Genomic DNA, 12,106 nt, shown 5'->3' on the forward strand with positions numbered 1-12,106 from the left:
ACCTATTAATTTTTTATCCATTAGTAGTATTACTCATGCCTTAAATTGCTCAATAACCTTTCTTCCACATTCTTGTGTTTTTTAGGATTTGGCTACCGAAAAGACGATTGGTAGAGGAAACATAGTGGGTGGTCTCTACGTGTTGGAGAACAAAGTTGGCCTTTCAGTTTCAAAGTCTTTGAATCCGTCTAGTAAGAGTTAGATTATTTTGTAGCACCACTGTTTGGGCCATGTGTCTTTTGAGTCTTTGAAGTTTTTATTTCCAAAGTTATTCAAGTCTTTGTTTGTTAGTAATTTTCAGTGTCAAGTGTGTCAACTGAGTAAACATTGTAGAACCTCATTTCCTTAACGTAATAAAAGATCAGAATTTCTTTTTCACATTGTGTATTCAGATGTGCGGGGACTTGTTAATATTCCAATTGAGAATGGTTACAAGTATTTTATTTCCTTTGTTGATGACTTCTCTCGCTACATTTGGATTTATCCTATGCATTCACAAGAGGAAGTTCCTAAAATTGTGCGACTTTCAATGTATGGTTTATACCCAATTTCGACATGAGATTCGAATTTTTCAATTAGTTAATACCAATGAATATTTTCATGGAGGCTTGACAGATTTCTTTGCATCCTGGAGCTCTCAACATAGAAGCTCATGTGTCAGAACCCCACAACAAAATGGGATTGCAAAAAGAAAAAATTGACATCTCCTAGAAGTTGCTCGAGGATTAATGTTGCAGATGAATGTCCCAAAAAGATTTTGGGTGGATGTTGTTCTAACTGCTGCCTATGTCATCAATAGAACACCATCTTGTGTACTGGATTATAGGTCCCCTCATCAGCTCATTTTCCCTAAAGCTCCTATGTTTTCTATCCCTATGCGGGTCTTTGGACGTAAGTGTTTTGTTCATGATCTCTCTCCTACTCGTGGTAAGCTTGATCCCAAAGCTATTATGTGCATTTTTCTTGGTTATCCCCTTGCTCAGAAAGGCTATCATTGTTTTGACCCAGTGTCTAAAAAATACTTTATTCTATGGATGTCTCTTTCTTTGAAGATGTTCCCTACTTTCTTGTTTCTCCTCAGGGGAGAGTAGAGTTGAAGAGAAACAGAGTCAAACTCAAGTTTTGTTGCCCTTTATTCCTAATCCTCCTCATTTTCGTGTCTTTCGGAGATTGCGCTACAAAAATCAAGGCCAACAGAGTTCAATTGCCATAGAGCCACCAGAAACCATGCCACCAATGCCATCAGAGTTTCAGGGGTTGGATCCTTCACCCCACCCAGGTACTATTGTTCCAGTTGATGTTCCTGAACCTATTGATATTGAGACTTCAAGTTGTGATCTGAACCTCTCTATTGCAAAAATGGTGTTAGATCATGCACCACACACCACCCTATATCTCATTTTTTGTCCTATGAGAATGTCTCATCTTCTTTTCGTGCTTTTCTATCTGCCATTGATAGTGTTCCCCTTCCCAAGAGTGTTGCGAAGGCCTTACTTGTTCCTGAGTGGACATATGCAATGAAAGAAGATATCAATGCTCTTCACAAGAATGGCACGTGGGAACTGGTAGATCTTCCTAAGGGAAAGGAACTTGTAGGATGTAAATGGGTCTTCTCTATAAAACATATACAGATGGGCCTGTGGATAGGTACGAGGTTCGACTAGTTGCAAAAGGTTTCACACAGGTGCATGGAGTTGATTATGCCAAGACTTTTTCTCTAGTTGCAAAAATGAACTCTATTTGGGTTCTCCTATCTCTAACTGCAAATCTTGATTGGGAGGTTCACCAACTTAATTATAAAGAATGCCTTCCTAAATGGTGATTTTGAAGAGGAAGTGTATATGACTCAATCCCCTGGTTTCTATACTAAGGGAAGTGAACAGTAAGTCTACAAATTGAAGAAATATTTCTATGGTCTAAAGCAATCTTTGAGAGCTTGGTTTAGTAGGTTTCATCAAGCAGCTCAACAGATGGGATTTAAGTAGTGCCAATCTAATCACACACTTTTTGTAAGGAGGGAACAAGAAAAAACAACAGCCTTGATTATCTATGTAGATGATATTGTCATCACTGGAGACTAGGTCTCAAAGATTTAGAGATTAAAGAAATTCCTTGCTACACAGTTTGAGGTAAAGGACCTGGGGCACTTGCACTACTTCCTCGGTATTGAGGTTACTCGTTCTCAGCAAGGTATCTTCATTTCCCAAAGGAAGTACACCCTAGATCTCCTAAAGGATACAAGGAAGCTAAGAGCTAAACCAACTGACATGCCTATAGATGTAAATCACAAACTTGGGGATTGCAGTGGTGAGTCCTTGAAAGATCCAAGGCAAGTACCAAAGACTTGTAGGCAAGCTTCTCTACCTATCCATGACCAGGCTTGACATAGCATATGTTGTGGGTGCTCTCAGTCAGTTCATGCATGCACCCAAGGAAGCACATCTAGAGGTAGCATACAAAGTTCTTAGGTGTTTGAATCAATTTTTAGGGATAAGTTTACTCTTTAAGAAACATGGGCACATGAGAGTAGAGGTGTACACAGATGCAGATTGGGCCGGTTTAGTAGATGACAGAAAATCCACCAGCGGATATTGTACCTTTGTTGGTGGAAACCTTGTGACTTGGAGAAGCAAAAAATAGAGTGTTGTGGCCAGGCCAAGTGCAGAGGCAAAACACAGGGCTATGTCGCATGGAGTTGCAGAGTTACTGTGGATCAAGAATCTATTGAGTGAATTAGGATTTCCTTTCGTTGATCTTATGTCACTTTATTGTGATAACAAAGTTGCCGTCAATACCACGGCCAACCCAGTTCTCCATGATAGAACCAAGCATATTGAGGTGGACAAACATTTCATCAGAGAGAAATTGAGAAGGGGCAAGTGTGCACTCCCTACATTAGCTTTGATGAATATCTTGCAGATGTTCTTACTAAAGGATTATGCTCACTACGACATTATGATCTTTGTGAGAAGTTGGGGATGACTGACATCTACACCCCAACTTGAGGGGGATGATTGCCATAGAGGGGCATTTTTGTCTTTGGTCACCCTAACATATAAATAATAAAGTTGGTGCCGCCAGAGGGAATTCTTTTGTCTCACATCTTTCTCCTTCTTCTTCTTCTTCTTCTTCTTCTTCTTCTTGAAAATAGTCTCAATAATTGGTTTTCCCAATCATTTCACTAAGAATCATCGATAGGTGTTTCCCCTTCTAGACTGAATCTCTTTTACATCCAAAACATCTTGTATCACTTCTGGTAGCTTTTTTGGGAGCTATTGAAACATGGTTTCTGGTGGCTGCATTTCTTCTTCAAATCCCTCAAAAGGATATAAGTCAACAACATTAAAGATAGGTCTGATTTAAAGCACTTCCGGCAACTCAATGATGTATTCATTGGAATTGATTTTCTTCAAAACCTTACAAGGCCCAAACTTTCTTGAGTTCAGCTTATGGTTTGTTCCCTTAGGGAACTTTTCCTTCCTCAAATGGACAAGTACTTCATCACCTTCACAAAATTCCTTGTGCCTTCTGTGTTGATTTGCTAATGTAGCATATGCTTCATTACTAACTTTTATTGGTTCTCGGACCTCATGGGTGTGCTTGATATGATTAGAAAATTCCTCACCTTCTACACAAACCCGTGCTTCATTCGGTAAGGAAACGAGGCTTTAAATATCTTGCAGCTTGTGCCCATAAGCTGCTTCAAATGGTGTTCTTTTGATAGATCTATTTACAGAGTTGTTGTAGGAAAACTCAACTTGGGGTATAACAGTATCCCAAATCTTTACATGGTCACCCACAAGACACCTCAACATGTTTCCAATACTTATATTGACGACTTATGTTTGCCCATTTGTTTGTGGGTGACATGTACTACAATAGGTTAGTTTGTACTTGAAATCCTCTGAAAGTGGCCCATAAACTTCACATCCCTATCAGATACAATAGAAGACGGAAGTCCATTTTAATTGCACTTCTTTGAAGAACAACTCAGCTATGTGAGTAGCATCAGCTGTCTTTGAGCAAGGTATGAAATGCACCATCTTGGAGAATCTTTCCATCACCACCACAAAAATTGAATCATGGCCCCTTACTGTCTTTGGAAGTCCAAGCACAAAATCCATACTTAAGTGAAACCCATGGTGAATTTGGAACTGGAAAAGGTGTATATAGCACAACCCTATCTTTTGAGTATTTCCCTTGGCTAGTTGGCAAGCTCTACATCTTTTCACCACTCATTCCACATCCTTGTGCATCATGGACAAAAAATAACGATCAACCACCATGTGTAAAGTTTTATCCCTCCCAAGATGTCCTCCTAAACCTCATCCATGTAGATCTCTAACAATCACTTCATGTAGAGACCCTTCGAGAATGCATAATTGATTACCTTCGAAAAGGTACTCATTATGGACAGCATATTGCAAGCTTCTTCCATTCGCTAGCCCTTCCAATTCCTTCATTATTTGGCTAAAAAATGGATCTTCATCATATTGGGTTTTCAACTCCTTAAAGCCCAACACTTGTGTACGTAACACATTCAGCTGTAAAAATGTGAATTCTACACTCTTGTTGGGTTTTCAACTCCTCAAATCCCAAGACTTGTATACGTTACACATTCAACTCCTCAAAGCCCAAGACTTGTTGCCTACGGAGAAGCAACTTTATTTGACACTCTTGACTTATGTTTCAGTGGAAATGTGAATTCTTGTAAGTAGGAAGTCCACTTGGCATGCCATGGGCTGAGATTCTTTTGTGAATTCAAGTACTGTAGGGCCTAATGATCAGAAAACACAACAAACTCCTTGCCTATCAAATAATGCTTCCGATGTTGTAGAGCCATCACCAAGGCATAAAACTCTAGATTATATGTAGAGTACTGACGCTTAGCATCGGTTAGTTTCTCATTGAAGAAGGCTACTAGTTTATCTTCTTGGCTGAATTGCACCAATTCCAGCTTGTGAGGCATCACACTCCACTGTAAACAACTTATCAAAACTTAGTAAAGCAAGTATGGGTGCTTTAGTCGAGGCCTATTTGATGTATTGAAAGGCTTTATCTACTGATTTTGTCCACACAAAGGTAGAACCTTTCAAAATCTTTGTAATGGGGTTCATTATGGAACTAAAATTGTGTATAAATCTACGGTAGGAAGCTAAACCATGGAAACTGCACACTTCACCTAGGGACTGAGTTGGACACTCCCTAATAGCTTTCACCTTCTCAAAATCTGGTTGTAACCCTAAAAAAAAAAAGGATATCTCTAGTACCTTTTGTAAGTGTTCTAAGTGTTCTTCTCTAGTCCGACTATAAATTAATATGCCATCAAAATAAACAACAACAAATGAGCCCAAGAATGGTCTAAGTACCTCTGAATGCATAAATGTACTAGGAGCATTGGATAAACCAAAAGGCATGACCAACCACTCATATCTGGAGTCTTGAATGCTGTCTTCCGTTCATCTCCATACCTCATTCTGAATTGACGGTACCCGCTACCCAAATCAATCTTGGAGAACACCTTAAAATCAGCCAATATGTTGAGCGTATCATCAAACCTTGGAATTTGGAACTAATATTTGATGGTTATCTTATTTATTGCACTGCTATCTATGCACATTCTCCATAAACCATCCTTTTTTGGTGTAATGGACTTTTACTTTCACAAATTAGCCCCTTTTTGATCAACTCTTCAACTTGCCTTCTCATTTCATTTCAGCCTGTTGTGTAGGTGGCATTCTATAAATTGGAAAATTTGGTAAAGATGCTCCCGGAGTCAAATCAATAGCATGTTGGACTGTTCCCATCGGTGGCAATCCACATGGAAACTCTTCATTCACTAATTCTTGAAAATCTTTCAACAACTTCTGAACTTATGTAGTCAACCTTTATTTGTAGTTTGTTCACATGCCACATTTTTTCTGATTAATGCATGATTAATCCCTGACTCCTTACTTTCTTCCTCAAACCATCATGTCGTAAGGAACCCATTAACCTTGCTAAGCTTAGAGGAATTTGAAACATCATCCTTAAGAGGTTGCAATGTTAATTTTTTCTCCATCTTTTTGAAAAGCATATGTATTTGTTTTGGTGTAATGGAGCATGTCCTTGTCGTACAACCATTGTGACCAATATAATTTTACATGCATCCATTGGCACATCATACCAAGCAATTTTGTAGGGATTTGGGTGCTTTTCCGTAGGCAACTTTAGCTTCTCCACTGCTTCTTTAAATACCAAGTTCTCACTGCTGCCCCCATCAAGTACGACATTCAGACCTTACCATCACAGGTAACACGAGTGTGGAAAATGTTATATCACCGCCAATCTTCAACCTCCTTAGCCTTTGGTGACATCTTAACTCTTTCACCTTGAGCTGGGGAAATGTTTATCTCTTCTTCTTCTTCTTCTTCTTCTTTATAATGGTGATGTTCAGGTTCCCCCCAACTCATTTTCTTCATCATTAGCCTCCACTGAGGTGGCGTTTGATAAATTTGAAATCTGAAAAATTAAAAAGATATTAAAAGGGGTCTGAAATCTGAAAAGAGAGTTGTTTTTTTGACCTTTTAGAGGTCCTGAATAAAGAAGGTTGTTGTGTTGGATCAAACCTTCAACATCTGAAAAAAATATTAAAAGGGTTTAAAATCTGAAAGAGACCGTTGTTTTTTGACTTTTTAAAGGCTTTGAATAAAGAAGGTTGTTTGTGTTTGGCTAAACCTTCATTATCTGAAATTCACTAATTTTACTATTTTACCTTTAAATTAGACTATTCGGTTGCAATAGATAGAGAGAGAGAGAGGGAGGGAGGGAGGGAGGGGGGAGAGAGAGAGAAGGCTGGAACTCGCCGCCGCTAGTTCGTTGGAGGAGTTGCAACGGTGAGAGAAGGATAGAGAGAGAGAGAAGGTCGGAACTCGCTGCCGCTAGTTTGTCGAAGAAGTTGCTGCGGTGAGAGAAAGAAGAAGAAAGGGGAGAGAGAGAGAGAGAGAGAAGGCTGAAACTCGCCATTGCTAGTTCGCCAGAGGAGTTGCAGCGGTGAGAAAAAGGGGAGAGAGAGAGAGGCGAGAGTTCAAGGGTATTTTGGAATTTCAGCCAGGTCTAAAATGCATCTGAATGCATTCAGCACCTGGCCCTTGCCTTATTATTTCAGATCTGAAAATGGTTTTCAAACCCAAATTCAGATACACTTCCAAACACCTCTGATGTCTGAAAAGCAACATTTTCAAACTTCAGAGGTCTGAAAAGTGTTATTAAACGCCATCTAAGTTAACTCTTCGATGCGGATCTGAAAATGGTTTTCAAACCCAAATTCAGATACACTTCCAAACACCTCTGACGTCTGAAAAGCAACATTTTCAGACTTCAGAGGTTTGAAAAGTGTTATTAAACACCATCTAAGTTAACTCTTCGATGCAGGTAGGTGTAAGAAGCATGCCCTTATTCACCACATGTGAAGCAACAAAGATTAGAGCTGCGGCCACCTTAAGTACCCCCATCTAAATGATTAGAGTTGTTGAATTTTGTAGGTTATTTCCCTTTCTCACCCTTGCCAACTCTATAGGATTTTTAATTGTTGCCCACCCCATGGTGTTAACTCCTTTAGCATTTTTAACACATGTTTGCTCACTCTGAGCACTCTTAACAACACTTGCATGGCGTTGTTGAAGTGAGCTTGTATGATTAAGATGGGACGCCCTTGCACCATAACGAAATACTCATTTCTCAGCCATTAAGGCATATTGTCAAGCATCTTCCAGACTAAACAGCCTCACTGCACCCATTTCATCTCTAATGGATGGGTTAAGTCTTGCAAGATAACGAGCTGTTAGTTGCTCATTGTTCTCATTAAGACCACGAATACAAAGATTATTTAATTCTGATGTGTACTCTTCTACTATCATCCCTTTTTGCCTCAATGAATGAAACTTCTCATACAACTCCATAGTGTAATCAGCTGGTAGAAATTGCTTCCTCACCTTTACCTTCATATGCCCCAATGTATTGATTTTTGACTTCCCTTGATGAGAACGTTGCTCTTCAGCTCGCTCCCAAAGTGCAACACACTTCAATTTCAACTTAACAAACAACACCTTCCATTCCTCGGCCATTGGCTTCCACTCAATAATTTTCCATGTTGGCTTTCCAATCCAAATAGTCTTCTTCATGCATCTTCCCCTGGAAATCAGCAACTTCTATTTTTATTCTACCACCGTTAAGGTCTAAAGCACATGCCAATCATTCTTCCAACCTACCATGTCCAACCCCTCCATTGTGAGGGTTATGGAAGGGATTCTCTTCCTCAACCTCAACTTCATCTCCAAGACTGCCTTCCAATATGTTAGAAGATTCGCAGTCGCCTTCTGAAATCTCCATCCGGGCTTCTGCTCTCTCCTGTTGTTGCAAGGCTTGCATAGCCCATGACAAGTCTTCAATCATACGTCTCATCTCCAACATTTCCCCTTGCTGAACTTGGTTTTCTCTACCTCCGCATCCCCTACCATGAGTTGCCATGGTTCAAACCTGATTTTCCTAAGCTCTAATACCAAAGTTGATACAGCAAGATATAAAACCCAATAGAAACATCAACAAAAAGTGTTAAAATCTTGAGGCGAAACAGTATAATTGAAACTGGAAGGAAGAACACCCCACTTTTAGGGCTGAAATCACTAAGCCTTTAGGGTTTCAAAACAGTAAAAAGATTATGAGGCTTTTATATAATTGCCTCCAAGCAAAATGACCCCCTAACACACAATTTGATAGAAATACCCTCACTTAAGTGATTCACATGACAATCACACGACTCAACTTAAAAATAAGACTAGGACATTGACAAGCACTTATAAAGTCCATATAAGTTGCATAACTCAAGAAAATAAGAAAACAATGCTGAATATCTAACTTGGATCCCCTAGGAACCCATTTGTTAGAGGGGTTACATGTGGGCCCCACATGCTCCTGCATCACCCACCCTGACCCTTTTCCCATAACCCTAATGGGTCACTCAACCCATATTGACCCACTACTAGAATGGGTGGATTAGGTGGATCAAACGAGTTGGGGTCAAAATTATTAGCCTAAATCGCAATCCTCCTTATTTTTGCTGAAAATATAATAAATTGGAGATTAGGAGTTTTTTTATTTCAACTTATTTAGACCTGCACTTCTATGAGTTTTATTTCCCAAATTAACCTTATTTTTTTATTTTCTTATTTTTTGCAAATGGTAATAAATACCAACTTTTATTGTTGAGATGCATTCACACAAATCCTAGAGAACAGACCTAAAGATGGTGAGAACGCCATCTATAGAGCTAAGCATTGGCATTAGTATCATTTCCTCTTTAGTCTTTACCATCTCTCGAACTGGGTGGTCAAAGTATATGTTCTTACTCTTCTTCTATTTTTAGCATGAAAAATATATATATAGAGAGAGAGAGAGAGAGAGTTTAGAAAATGTTACTCTTTCTCTCTCTCAACCTAACAACCATGTCAAACTCAGGGGCGAGGAATATGTATCTTATGTTTATAATTAATGTAAATGAAGTTGCAGGGCTTAGAGCTGGTTTAAACAATTAAAATGAGTGTCCATGGATGTAAAAGTGACATACGAAAATCTCGAAAATCTCTGGTTCTATCTTCTATCCTCATTTTCTAACATATATTTACAGGCTTGTTAATATGAATAACCTCAAATATAATGCTTGTCCTTTTAAAAGTGGAAAAGATATAAAACTTCTTATTTCTTTAAACCAAAAAACAAAGTTCATTAACAACTCAAAGCAATATCAACTTGTAAATCTTGTACAATGAAAAGAGGCGCACAAGACCAGGTGAAGTGGTGAGAAAGAGAAAGAGAATGCCTAGCTAAGATATGTATAGATCTATTGCAAGAATGTTGTACAAACTTAAGAGAGAAGTGGAGAATAAAATCAAATAGTACCTTACAATTGGCTACCAAGGTTTGGACTTGCCAAGGAGGAGAGGAATTCTCTCCCAAAGCAGTGAGATCTTTTTCTTTGTCTTGACTTTCCATTTCTCCCACAGTAAAAAAGAGAACTTTAATAAAAACTATTTAGTTGAGCTTTTGAAAAAAAGTTTCCTAATGAAGATTAATTAGAAATACAAGGTTAATAGACAAATAGTGGAAATGAAAAATGCTAAACAACTTTACAAATTAAATGCAGGGTATACTAACATCTCTAAAAGAAGAGTAAAACAATGAGACCACCTTCACTTGCATCGTTTTAACTCAGAAATCCCAAGCTAGGAGTGGTGTTTCACCTATGTTTGGATAGATTAAATCTTGGGTTAATTATAGCAATCGAACATATGTTAAGTGTGTGTAAGAGAGAGAAAGTGTGTTTAGGAAAGAAAGGTTTGAATAAATTAAATCTTGGGGTTGAGTGGGGTGGGAAAGAGATAGAGATAGATAGAGAGAGAGAGAGAGAGAGAGAGAGAGAGAGAGAGGGAATCAAAGCCAATTAAATAATCATGAAGAATAGTTCCTGACGTTGAATTTTTATCTAAAAAATGGAAAGAATGAACATTTATAGTAAGAATCGTAGAGGGGCCCAAAAGTATGGAAGAGTTAATTTATTAACAAAAAGGATCATTTTGGTACTTTCAAAATAGAAAGCTCGCTTGTGTAAGAACTGAGAAAAGCAATTCCTATGTGTGAGCAATATGGTTAGTCAACCATTGACTAACGTTAGTTTAATCATCATTCCCCACTAATCCTAATCCTTGAACAAATGAACCACGCAATATGAAGAAGAAAAGAAATTGAACTTCATTATTTATTTACAAAGTTTACAACTTAGTAATATTATTGGTACTGCATCCTCAAGTTGGAAGAGTTCCAATGTATGAGGTACAACTTTCCCTTCCATTAAGTGCCCTAACCTAGCACTTTGATGACCCTATAGGGGCCTTTCCAATTTGATACGAGTTTGTTGAAATCCACCTACTTAGAATATGGCCCTCCTTTTGAACTGTCTTCCCTAAACTAGGGCATTGAAGTACTTGTACAGCCTTTAGTGGAAGGTGGCCATTCTAATATTAGTTTGCTCCCTAACTTCTTCCATTAAGTGGCAATTGGTTCTTAGCCCTTCGTTGTATGCTTCCTCGTCAAATTGCTCAATTTGTAGGGTCGGTGGACCTATCTATTGGAATGATAGATTATATTCCAAAGACAAAGTTGAAAGATGTAACCCATGTGGCCAATGGTAAGCCCAAAGGAAGCTTGGGAGCTCATCCACACCAAAACCCTTTATTCGGTCCAATTAGGCCTTTATCCAATGATGTATGGTTTTATTAGTGATCTTGGTTTAATAGTTGTTATGCAGCTAGTAGACTATGGTGGATCACTACTTGATCCCTAACTCCTTGTAGAAGTCCTTGAACTTTGCATCACTGAACTACTTGTTGTCAATGATGAATACTTGAGATATGCCAAATCAGAAAATTACTAACCTCCAAAAGAAGCCTTGGATATTCTTCATGTTTCCAGAGGCCAAACCCAAGAGGGGGTGCGTTGGGTTCTTCACATAAGGTCTCTCTATTTTGATGAGTGAGTGTGTGATTATATGTAATTGTTGATTTACCAAAAAAAAAAAAAATCAAAAAGATATGTAACACATTAATACAAATGAATTGCAAGAAATGAAAGCACAGACACCAAAAAATTTTAGAGGTTTGACTCTCTCAATCAGCATCCTCTCTTCAGGCACCCTATTTGAGAATTTTAATCCATTTTATCAAATGGACTTCCAGGTGCCAACAAGACTTGTTACAACCACCAAATAGCTTCTGGGTGCCATCCAACCATTCACTAGTGTTCAAACCCTGAACACTTTACAACACTTAGCTAGAATCCCTCTAACCAACTAACAGTAATAGCTCTCCTTCAAATATAATGATATAGAAAATAATAACCAACAAAGGTTATTTGCTCGAGAGTTTTTGTTGGGAAGCTTTCTTAGAAAGAATCAACACAAATGATTTGCTTCAAAGAAAGAGACCCAATAGATGCTTATCCCCTCATTGGTATATTCTTTGTAAGGCAAATGGTGAGTCCGGTTACCATTTATTAATATCATGCCAATTTGCAA

The sequence above is a fragment of the Nelumbo lutea genome, chromosome 2 (assembly GCF_056320005.1).
Source record: "Nelumbo lutea isolate HS-2025 chromosome 2, American lotus-T2T, whole genome shotgun sequence".
NCBI classification, from domain to species: Eukaryota; Viridiplantae; Streptophyta; class Magnoliopsida; order Proteales; family Nelumbonaceae; genus Nelumbo; species Nelumbo lutea.